The sequence below is a fragment of the Salvelinus namaycush genome, chromosome 4 (genome assembly GCF_016432855.1).
Source record: "Salvelinus namaycush isolate Seneca chromosome 4, SaNama_1.0, whole genome shotgun sequence".
Taxonomy (NCBI): domain Eukaryota; kingdom Metazoa; phylum Chordata; class Actinopteri; order Salmoniformes; family Salmonidae; genus Salvelinus; species Salvelinus namaycush.
The window spans coordinates 3716740-3723431 of NC_052310.1; positions in this window are offsets into that span (position 1 = coordinate 3716740).

The following is a 6692-nucleotide window of genomic DNA, read 5'->3' on the forward strand; positions in this document are numbered from 1 at the left end:
GGAAATATAAGTCTCCAGCTTCAGCGATTTTTGCAATTATATAAATTATAAACACAACTACAAACCTTCATCAATGTGGCTTAAGTCTTGAAAAAAGTATTTTTCCCCAATATTATCAAAGATAAAGAAGACAGAGATAATGACATTCACTGCCTGCACTGAGACTATCAGAGGAATTACACCATTTTGATAGAGCACATTACTGTCCTTAAAGAGATAGTTCGAGATTTGTGCAATTAAGCCCTGTTTTTTTTCTACTTACCCAGAGTCAGATGAACTCACGGATACCATTTGTATGTCTCTGTCTATGTCGCAGTTTGAAAGAAGTTAAAGGTAGTTTCTGGAGCCATTGCTAACTAGCGTTAGCACGATCATTGGAAGTCGACAGGAGTAGCGAGCATGCTAGATGCTCCTGTAGACCAGACTTCCGGTCATTGCGCTAAACGCTAGTTCATCTGACTCTGGGTAAGTAGGAGAAAAAAAAGAGCTTAAATTGCCAAAATCTCAAAATCTCCCTTTAATAAATGATGCCTGGCCATAACAAGAGGATTACATCCTGGTTATTAAGACAAGCTGAAACCTAATGGAGTGGCCTGGGAGAGACGGTTGAGGATTTTAAATAAATAATAATCATCAGGGAATTACTTTTAAGAGGCTCAACTATAATCTCTTTTGTGATGTCATGGTCAGGTTGTATACTAGTTGTAATATGACGTTTTGTCAACGTGGGCAGTTCACTGAGGAGGTGGATACTAAACTCAGCAAAAAAATTAATATCCTTTCACTGTCAACTTTGTTTATTTTTCAGCAAACTTAAAATGTGTAAATATTTGTAAGAACATAACAGATTCAACAACTGAGACATAAACTGAACAAGTTCCACAGACATGTGACTAACAGAAATGGAATAATGTGTCCCTGAACAAAGGGGGGGGGTCAAAATCAAAAGTCAGTATCTGGTGTGGCCACCAGCTGCATTAAGTACTGCAGTGCATCTCCTCCTTATGGACTGCACCAGATTTGCCAGTTCTTGCTGTGAGATGTTACCCCACTCTTCCACCAAGGCACCTGCAAGTTCCCAGACATTTCTGGAGGGAAAGGCCCTAGCCCTCACCCTCCGATCCAACAGGTCCCAGACGCTCAGGGATCTTCGCTGGCCATGGCAGAACACTGACATTCCTGTCTTGCAGGAAATCACGCACAGAACGAGCAGTATGGCTGGTGGCATTGTCATGCCAGGATGAGTCATGTCAGGATGAGCCTGCCGGAAGGGAGGGAGGAGGATGTCTTCCCTGTAACGCACAGCGTTGAGATTGCCTGCAATGCCAACAAGCTCAGTCCGATGATGCTGAATGATGGAGGCCACTGTGTTCTTGGGGACCTTCAATTCTACAGAAATGTTTTGGTACCCTTCTCCAGATCTGTCCCTCGGCACAATCCTGTCTCGGCACTCGACCGACAATTCCTTCAACCTCATGGCATGGTTTTGCTCTGACAAAAACCTTATATAGACAGGTGTGTGCCTTTCCAAATCATGTCCAATCAATTGAATTTACCACAGGTGGACTCCAATCAAGTTGTAGAAACATCAAGGATGATCAGTGGAAACAGGATGCACCTGAGCTCAATTTCAAGTCTCATAGCAAATGGTCTGAATAATTATGTAAATTAGGTATTTATGTTTGAAATTTTGTATACATTTGCAAAATGTTATAAAAACCTGTTTTCACTTTGTCATTATCGGGTATCGTGTGTCGATTGATGAGGATTTTTTATTTATTTAATCAATTTCAGAATAAGGCTGTAATGTAACAAAATGTGGAAAAAGGGAAGGGGTCTGAATACTTCTGTTTTGTTAACGTGGGCTGTTCACTGAGGGGGTATGATAGAAAGGGTATCAATACAGAATACGGTATTAGAGTATTAGACAACCAACTAACTGAGTCATGAGAACATCCAGATAAATGATTAACCATTGGATAATATATTCTGGTACGTTTGGCATCTCCTTTGAGCATCTGAGAAGTCAGCAGGAATTCCTCTTCCATTCTGACTAATAGGCCTGCTTTAGACAGTCAATGCGTAGCTGTGTCGGTCAATGGACCGAGGGGGGATTGTTACAGGAAATACACTCCCACACACAGACAGGTCTGAATGGATGTCGGAGTGCGTATGTGATGTACTATGCCAAGACGTGCGTGTGTGTACGCCTGGTGGTTGCCAAGGTGATGTCTATCAGACTAAGACAGGCACAACACAGTCTGAGAGAGGAATGGGACATATCAGACTAGGACAAGTACCACAGTGAGAGAGAGGAAGGTGACGTCTATCAGACTAGTACAGGTACCACAGTGAGAGAGAGAGGGTCATGTCTATCAGAATAGGACAGGTACCACAGTGAGAGAGAGGAAGGTGACGTCTATGAGACTAGGACAGGCACCACAGTGAGGGAGAAGGTCATGTCTGTCAAACTAGGACAGGTACCACAGTGAGAGAGGGTCATGTCTATCAGACTAGGACAGGTACCACAGTGAGAGAGAGGAAGGTGACATCTATCAGACTAGGACAGGCACCACAGTGAGAGAGAGGGTCATGTCTATCAGACTAGGACAGGTACCACAGTGAGGGAGGAGGTCATGTCTATCAGACTAGGACAGGTACCACAGTGAGAGAGCGGGTCATGTCTATCAGAATAGGACAGGTACCACAGTGAGAGCGAGGAAGGTGATATCTCAGTAGGTTGGAATGACAGCTAGACACACACACACAATCAATATGCAAACATACACGCCTCTATACAAACACTCCAACATCTACATGCAAAAACGTCAACAAGTGCTTTTTGCTTCCTGCTTTCCAGCATGTACATTTCATTGACCTGTAAGTGATCCTGCCAGCCAGGTTGTGTCCAGGACAGGCAGGTACAACAGCAGGATAACAGTCAGAGATCCTACCAGCCAGGTTGTGTCCAGGACAGGCAGGTACAACAGTAAGATAACAGTCAGAGATCCTACCAGCCAGGTTGTGTCCAGGACAGGCAGGTACAACAGCAGGATAACAGTCAGAGATCCTGCCAGCCAGGTTGTGTCCAGGACAGGCAGGTACAACAGTAAGATAACAGTCAGAGATCCTACCAGTCAGGTTGTGTCCAGGACAGGCAGGTACAACAGCAGGATAACAGTCAGAGATCCTGCCAGCCAGGTTGTGTCCAGGACAGGCAGGTACAACAGTAAGATAACAGTCAGAGATCCTACCAGCCAGGTTGTGTCCAGGACAGGCAGGTACAACAGCAGGATAACAGTCAGAGATCCTACCAGTCAGGTTGTGTCCAGGACAGGCAGGTACAACAGCAGGATAACAGTCAGAGATCCTGCCAGCCAGGTTGTGTCCAGGACAGGCAGGTACAACAGTAAGATAACAGTCAGAGATCCTGCCAGCCAGGTTGTGTCCAGGACAGGCAGGTACAACAGTAAGATAACAGTCAGAGATCCTACCAGTCAGGTTGTGTCCAGGACAGGCAGGTACAACAGCAGGATAACAGTCAGAGATCCTGCCAGCCAGGTTGTGTCCAGGACAGGCAGGTACAACAGTAAGATAACAGTCAGAGATCCTGCCAGCCAGGTTGTGTCCAGGACAGGCAGGTACAACAGCAGGATAACAGTCAGAGATCCTACCAGCCAGGTTGTGTCCAGGACAGGCAGGTACAACAGCAGGATAACAGTCAGAGATCCTACCAGCCAGGTTGTGTCCATGACAGGCAGGTACAACAGCAGGATAACAGTCAGAGATCCTACCAGCCAGGTTGTGTCCAGGACAGGCAGGTACAACAGCAGGATAACAGTCAGAGATCCTACCAGTCAGGTTGTGTCCAGGACAGGCAGGTACAACAGTAAGATAACAGTCAGAGATCCTACCAGCCAGGTTGTGTCCAGGACAGGCAGGTACAACAGCAGGATAACAGTCAGAGATCCTGCCAGCCAGGTTGTGTCCAGGACAGGCAGGTACAACAGTAAGATAACAGTCAGAGATCCTACCAGCCAGGTCGTATCCAGGACAGGCAGGTACAACAGTAAGATAACAGTCAGAGATCCTACCAGCCAGGTCGTATCCAGGACAGGCAGGTACAACAGCAGGATAACAGTCAGAGATCCTGCCAGCCAGGTTGTGTCCAGGACAGGCAGGTACAACAGTAAGATAACAGTCAGAGATCCTACCAGTCAGGTCGTATCCAGGACAGGCAGGTACAACAGCAGGATAACAGTCAGAGATCCTACCAGCCAGGTTGTGTCCAGGACAGGCAGGTACAACAGTAAGATAACAGTCAGAGATCCTACCAGCCAGGTCGTATCCAGGACAGGCAGGTACAACAGTAAGATAACAGTCAGAGATCCTGCCAGTCAGGTTGTGTCCATGACAGGCAGGTACTTTGAGTCAAACACAGGCTTGGATGAGATCTTTAAGGTCAGGGCCCTTAGCAAGGCTCACAAAATCCATTAAGACCCAAGGACCTGAACTTTGAACTAATCCCCTCTGGGTGCGGGTATAGGGAACGCCCCGGCAGAAATAACAGAACTAGACAATCCTTTATACCAGGTGTGATGCCCCTTCTAAACAGCTGGGGTTAATGTTCCTATCACTAAGGTGTGATGCCCCTCCTAAACAGCTGGGGTTAATGTTCCTATCCACCCAGTAAGGCCAGCAGGCTGGTCTTCTTTCATCGGTATATGCTGTATATGTAACTGTTAGGATTTTTTTATTGTCCATTTGTTGTCTACTGTATTTGAACGCCAGTTTAAATCGTGTACATGATACGGCAACAACGAACCAAGTCAGTAAAGTGAAGGCAGGTACAACAGTACGTGCACAGTGCACGTCTTAAGGGTTTACCCATGAACCGGATTCAGCATACGCACTAGCCCAGTAAGCCAATCAGCTGGAGCCAAGTCAGCTCTGCTCTCATTGACACAGAGGAGTTCAACCCCCCTTCAAGTGAACTGCAGTCTGGTGATAAGTGACCAATAGAAGGCCGTGTAGGTGTGTGTTATGACATCATGCAAATGTACTAGAAGGAGGAAATGTTTACCAGCACTGACGTTGCAGATAGCGTCTCTTTTGAAGAAGGTTGATTGTGATACATTTGCGGCCAAATATATTGACACCTTTCACTTTCCTTGAATAATTCCCAATTTTTTCTAAAATAAATTGAATTTGACAAACACTTCTGGTCTCTACAGGTTCTTTTGGATTTTCCAAACTGCAGAATCAAATTTAAAAAAAATTGGGGGGGGGGGGTTGCACAGCCTTTGGCCAAGATAACTGCCAACAACTGTTTCTTGTAGCTTGCTGCACCTTTCTACTGACAACCTGGCCCACTCTTCAGCAGCAAACTGCTGGAATTCAACCTGGCCCACTCTTCAGCAGCAAACTGCTGGAATTCAACCTGGCCCACTCTTCAGCAGCAAACTGCTGGAATTCAACCTGGCCCACTCTTCAGCAGCAAACTGCTGGAATTCAACCTGGCCCACTCTTCAGCAGCAAACTGCTGTAATTCATTAACGTTTGAGCGGTTCCCTCCACCAAAGGCTGTTTTCAGATCTTGCCAGGGCATAATTTGTAAATCCGGAGGTGCCGGAAGAAAAAGTGAGCGTGAGAGGGGTGACCTGGGGGGCTCTGAGGTCGTGAGAGGAGGGTGACCTGGGGGGCTCTGAGGTCGTGAGAGGAGGGTGACCTGGGGGGCTCTGAGGTCGTGAGAGGAGGGTGACCTGGGGGGCTCTGAGGTCATGACCTAGGAAGTTCTGAGTTACTGGAACGCATGAGAAAAAAACACCGTTGGTTGCATATCATTGCATTTGCATAGAACAGTAGAGTAGAGAGAGACACCTACAGAAGTTGTACACACGGGGAACATTTTTAGTAGCCTAGGTTCCAGGAAAAATGTGGCCTTTCATAAAAACATTTAATGCAATTCGTCATTTTACATGACTGGAGACTTTGGCAGAATCTTTTTAAATACCTCACAAATGATCGTTACGACAGGCTACTTTGACAACCTGAGATCAATAAAAACGACCGTGTCTTGAATCCATCAATAGCCCAGGCCTAGGTGTGTGGAGACACATACAGTTGAAGTCGGAAGTTTACATACACTTAGGTTGGAGTCATTAAAACTCATTTTTCAACCACTCCACAAATTTCATGTTAACAAACTATAGTTTTGGCAAGTCGGTTAGGACATCTACTTTGTGTATGACACAAGTCATTTTTCCAATAATTGTTTACAGACAGATTATTTCACTTATAGTTTACTGTATCACAATTCCAGTGGGTCAGAAGTTTACATACACTAAGTTGGCTGTGCCTTTAAACAGCTTGGAAAATTCCAGAAAATGATGTCATGGCTTTAGAAGCTTCTGTTAACCTAATTGACATCATGTGAGTCAATTGGAGGTGTACCTGTGGATGTATTTCAAGGCCTACCTTCAAACTCAGTGCCTCTTTGCTTGACATCATGGGAAAATCAAAAGAAATCAGCCAAGACCTCTGTACAAACAATAGTACGCAAGTATAAACACTATGGGACCACGCAGCCGTCATACCGCTCAGGAAGGAGACGCGTTCTGTCTCCTAGAGATGAACGTACTTTGGTGCGAAAAGTGCAAATCAATCCCAGAACAGCAGCAAAGGACCTTGTG